The sequence below is a fragment of the Adiantum capillus-veneris genome, chromosome 19, assembly GCF_014529385.1.
Source record: "Adiantum capillus-veneris isolate H3 chromosome 19, ASM1452938v2, whole genome shotgun sequence".
Classification (NCBI taxonomy): domain Eukaryota; kingdom Viridiplantae; phylum Streptophyta; class Polypodiopsida; order Polypodiales; family Pteridaceae; genus Adiantum; species Adiantum capillus-veneris.
In genome coordinates, this window is record NC_140949.1 from 57,877,956 (window position 1) to 57,884,075 (window position 6,120).

Genomic DNA, 6,120 nt, shown 5'->3' on the forward strand with positions numbered 1-6,120 from the left:
GGGTAATATGAAAGCGTTAATAGATGAGTTAATGGCATTCAATATTAGCTGACCAAATATGCTACGAATTGTTCTTTGGAATTGTAGTTTTGTGTTTATCATAATACATATATTTTGTCTAGTGATTGGGATTAATTGTGTGTACAAATCCTCTTGGTTCATAGCAAGATAACTATGCTTACATCAAAAGAAAAGTTATAGTCTATGAGAGGTAGTATGATGGGATCTGGGGATAGAAGTATTTCATTGAGCCTTTCTGGGCCAAAGAGAAACACTATACGTTGTTGAAAGTGTATTGTACGGCTAATCCATACGTTAATTCTAATAGATCGTACAAAGTGAAAGCAATAGAAATTATCATCATGTGGATTATTCATCTAGGATAACTATAGTATGTGTAAAATGTAGATATGAGAGAAGAGAAGGGAAGAGAAGAGAAGAGAGTTTCCCTCCGAAGCCCTATTCTTGCCCGTAGGCAATAAGGATATTGCAGGGAGAGATGTACCTGTAGCAAGGAGAACCTAAAATTTGTAGAGAGGATGAATTACTAAGAGTGAGAGAGATACGTTTGGTTAAGGAGATGAAATTAGATAGATATATATATATATATATATATGTTGGATTAGAGATGAAAAAGAAAACAACAAGAAATCAAGAAAACATCAATGTACAACACATCTTATTTGACAAACCCTTCGGCCCCATTATTGATGGAGAGAGAAGAAGAGGGGAGAATTCAACTTTGATTGATACGCCAAGTCCACGACCTTCTTTGATTAGATTTTATCTTCGAGGATAGCATGCAAGAATGGCTAGTCTTCGTCTAGGAGAAAGTGCAAGGTTAGGCTTATGTTAATGGCTAAGTTCAATTTGGCATTACTACTCACTCCCTCATGAATTCCTATCATCAATGGCTTGAATGCTTGAGTTTTTTTCAAGGAAGAAGAGGTCCCCTTTTATAGGTGAAGGGAACTCCCAAGGGTTTACACAAGAAGAGAGGAGCCAGTGTGAACAGAAACTGGAAAAGTTGGAAATGAGCTGTCCCTGCATGATGTGGGCAGACTGGGGTCCCGTATTTTGATCATATATCCTCAACCGTGGCTCCAAAAAAAAAAGTAAAAATATGGGAAGAAACTTCAGCTCATTACCTACGACTTAATTTTTATATACATTTTTTAATTCGGATTGGAACCTTGTGTAAAAAAATCATCAAAATAGGGTCCATTTCTGGCAGCAAAAGTCTTCCTGTGGTCCCCTTAGCCTAGACTTTCTTTTGATTCCAATGGACACCTCATGCCATATGAAAGCATGACATTGCTCCTTGACAAAGTTTTGTAATCATGCTTGCAGTAATGCATTAAAATAAGTGTATCTTTGAAATCGTGCCACCTAGTGTCCCACTAGGATTTGATTCCCTCCTAGTAACTATTTAAAAAGAAATATAACAAAAATATAAAAAATGCATAGAATATATATAGATTGGAAATTACCCTAGATATAGGATCTAGCTAGGGTGTGAGATGATAAAGAGATAGTAGAAATAAAGAATCAATGCTTTTTGCCCTAAGTTAAAGAGGCGTAGCTATTGACGCTTTTCCCATAGTATTTTCTGATGGTAAAGTAAGAATAGGTTACCCTTGAGATAAGTAATAGGATGAGATATAAGGCTTATTATTATACTTAACTATGCATATGTACATTATAGGAAATATAATTATGTATCTAAAAAATTACAAGATAGATCTTGTAGCATGCATTCCCACTATGTACGTGTCAAAGCACGACATCCGCCCCCTCTAAACCTGCACATCCTCCGGTATGTGCCACATTATTTCTTTGTAAGATCAGCCCTCTTGTACATCTTCCTTACTTTCTTCTTCAGTGGATGATTCCAAAGCTTCATCTTCACTTTGATCTTTAGCTGTGGTTTGCTCTTCTTCCTCATCAACATCTTCTGGATCATTGTCTCCTCTTCTCTTAAACATTTTGATCCTTTTTTTTGCGATGGGAATCTTTACTTCTGTACCATCTAGTTCAGACAAGCTGTAAGTAGCATTTTCATTCACATGCTTTACAAAATACGGTCCAAACCATCTTTTTGAGAACTTACACATGACTATGTGTTGGTTATCAAGGCTACTATCATACACTAAAACCCAGTCACCTTTGTCAATTGATTTTCTCCTTAGTCGATGCCGCTTATCAAAGTAGTCCTTGTTTTCAACCTTGCATTTTTGAGTCATTCTTTTGCAGCCTCAATGTCTCTAGGTCTTCTCTCTAGTTGCCTTATGTGCAATGCAAGGAGATATTCCCTGCTAAGCCCCTCTTGCCAAGGTAGTACATTCCATGTGGGAATTGTATCTTCAATCGGCATCACTGGATTTTGACCATACATTAGCTCCGCAGGCATGTAGCCAATTACTGAGCTATGTGTTGTACGATCAGCCCATAAAGCATATGGTAACAGTTTTGGCCATTCACCAACTCTTCCTTCGCAAGCCTTAGCCAAAGCTTTGATGATAGGAGGATGCCCTCTTTCACTCTTTCCATTGCCTTCAGGGTTGTAAGGTGTAGTAAGAGAAAGCTTGATTCCTAATCTGGAAAAGAACTCTCTTGCTTCTTCGACATCCAGCTCACCTCTATCTGCAGTGATCTTTCCCACACAACCATAACAGCAAATCACCTCATCAAGAAGGAATTTGCACGCAGCTTCTGTGGTTTTAGCTCTTAATGCTCTTCCTTCAACTTGATTAGTTAGGTCCTCTCGTGCAAGAACCAAGTACCTCATCTGCCAGATTCCTAAAGGCATTGTGACTAGATCCACAACCCATTTATAGTGCATGTCTAGTGGATATGTAGGGTGCAATCCATCACGATGTCGGACATTTGAATACATTTGACAAGTTACACATGACTCTACAAATTGAGGTACATCTTTATACATACCCTTCCACCAGTATTTTTCTTTCAACTTGGAGAAGGTTGCCCACACGCTCCTATATCCAGCCCATAGACTCTCATGAAACTCTTTCATGAGCTTTACTTGAGTCTCTTTTTTACATATAACCCTTTGTGGTGTAGTACCCTTTTGTTTAGGATGCTTCCACAAGTAACCATCCCTCAAAAATTACCTCATATGCTTTCCTACGTATCCTCTTGAATTCATGTTTAGACCAATCATCCTATTTTGTTAGAGTAATCAAGTGGCTTCCAATAAGAAGCCAATCACCTTCATAAAGATCTTTCAAGAAAAATTCAAGTGGATTAGTCATGCAGACATTGTTACCTTTGACATGAGAGATAGAATAGAACTTTGTGCCTACATCATCTCCCTCGTCAATCATTTGTGACTCATCTTCAAACCTTGCCCTTGATAGCATATCTTTTCCTGCAATGTGCTTAAACTCGGAATTTAAGGACTTAATGTAGGCAATCCACCACAACATAGCAATGTCTGGCGTTGAGCAGCTTGTAATCATCCCAAGAAGTGGTAGACAATCTGTTTCTACAACCACACATACACCAATTAGGTACTCTTTCCCACTTTTCAAGGCTGTAACCATACCCCATAGCTCTCTCTTTATCTGTAGATAGTTTCTTTGGCGAGCACTTAGTACCTTTGCTCCAAATCTTACCACATCCCTGTGTCCTTCTTCGTCATCTTGCCCTATTGCCCATCCAATCCCTGTAGGACTGGTGTCTACTGTCACAATTACTGGCCTTTGACACTCATAGTCTACCTTTCTCAAAGTTGGTGCTAAATAGAGAAACTCCTTTAGCTTTTTCATGGCTTTTACATGTGCCTCTGTCCATTTAAACTTTTGATTCTTTCTAAGCAACTGATAAAGAGGATCAACTACATGTGCATAATGTGGAATCCAAATAACATAAAAGACACATGCTCCCAGAAACCTTCTAACCTCAGTGATGCTAGTGCATGTTTCTTTCATTCTTTGGATGGCATCTACCTTTGTTGGACAAGGTTTCCTACCATATGGCCCGCACATGTGCCCTACAATGAGCACTTCATTGACACCAACATAGACTTTTTCCCTGACAAAGTAAGATTTACTTCCTCCAACCTAGACAAAATTTTATCACAATCATTTATGTGATTTACTACAAACCTGCGACATCCCCTGAGATCCAAAGCTTCATCTTTCTCACTTTCTTCACATCCTTTGATAGGCAAATCATGAATGAAAGGCATTGTGATTTGAGGAATAAAGTCACGTAAGACCTTATTCATCCCATTCATCATATGTGCAACCGAGTTGGTTGCTCCCTGTGGCAAGGTACACATCCTTACCAAACCCAAATGTTTCCTCATGGTTGTCAAGTCTGTGCTTTCGATTGCAAGCTGAAATTGATCATACCTTGAGTAGATATCCCCCATTGAGTAGATTGCCCTCCCTGAAACGCCTCTGCAAACTCGTCCACAATTGGACATGTACCTACATTTCTAATTGTCACCTTGTTCACTGGTTGCATATCTTGGATGAAGCGTGGAGAACCATTCTTCTTTGGAACTGTGAACCACCTATTTGAGTCTGGAGCACAAGAAGGCTCCAAGATTCCCATTTTGATTTTCTCATTCAGTAGCTCTACTAACTTTGGCAAATGAGCCTTTGGAGCTGGAATAGGCCACATATTCCAAGGCACATGAGGTATTGTGAAAATTACCATAGGAGCTACAATAGAAGGATCAACACATCCTATCTCATGTGGCTCAAATGCAAAAGCCTTACCATGCTTTGAAAGAATTTCTTTGAAGCACTTTGTATCCTCCTATGTTAGAAACTCCTCGCGACAAATCTGCAACTCTTGGAAAGACTCCTTTGTGAAGGTATGCCCAATCTTTTTAGGATTCCTCAAACTTGGTTGTAAAGAATCCTGCTCAATCTTTTCCCTGTTGTTGGGTGGTAAGGGTGAAGCTATTGGTTTCACCTTCTTTGCTACACTCTTGTATTTAGTTTCAACATAGACTTCTCGGCCAACTGTTTGGATTTCTTTAAAGGCTTCTATTACTTGATACATTTCCATAGAGCAAACTTCCACAACTTCATTTTCAAGATGCAAACTAGACCCCATTATAGCATCAAGCTCACCCATAGTATCTACAGAAGAAACTTGTTCATACAAACCCAAAACATTTTCAGTAGGCTCTAGCAACCCACTCTTTTTCATGCCTATTTGTACATTATGCACATATTGCCTCTCACATCTCTTCAAATCTTCAAGTTTTGTAAAACATACTGATCCATTCCTTGTTACCAAGGAGCTCGTTGAAAAAGTTTCACCTATTTTTAGATCAGGCGAGAACCTTTTTCTTTCTGTACCACTGCAATCCCGCTTTACAATGGTACATGGCCAAAACCCATCATTTATCTATGATCATGAAACTCTTTGCTTACCTTTGGTAGAGGATGTTCTCTGAGGTTGTCACAATTTCTTTCATGGTTTACACAAACTATGAGAAATTGGACCGCTCATTTACCATCTTTGCTACGTATCCTAGCATATGCTGAACCATCGTCCATTACCTTTGTTTCCATTCGAACTTCCACAATGTAGGGCTGTCCAAGAATGAGATGATATGAAGATTATCCTGTACAAAGAAGTTTTGGTCAATATTTACATCACGTATTGTCACCTTCACACCTGGACATGCTGCATACAATTCACCGGATGAATTGTTAACCACTTTTACAATCCAGCCATGATCTGTGTCCATCGGCCATTTGCACTTGTTGTAGAGACTCTTTGACATTATGTTTATTTCTGAACCATGGTCAATCAAGGCAACAAATGGCTCTTCAAGATCACCTACCTTGACCAAAGTTTCTGTAGTAGCCCTTGCCAAGTGACTTCGTGAATAGTAGCTCCTAGGAATAGCTTCAACTTCTTCATCATCATTTGAGAAATGCACTTGCTTCACTCTCCCACTAGATTGGTAGCATCCTACCACAGCTCCATCATCCTCCTTATTTTGCAACTGCATCCCTTGTGTCTTCAAGGTTTCACCGTCAACCTGTGGGGACGAGCAACCTCAACAAAAGTTTACCTCTTTCTCTTGATGATGTCAATGATCTCCTCGTGGAATTCACGCTTTGCAATGCC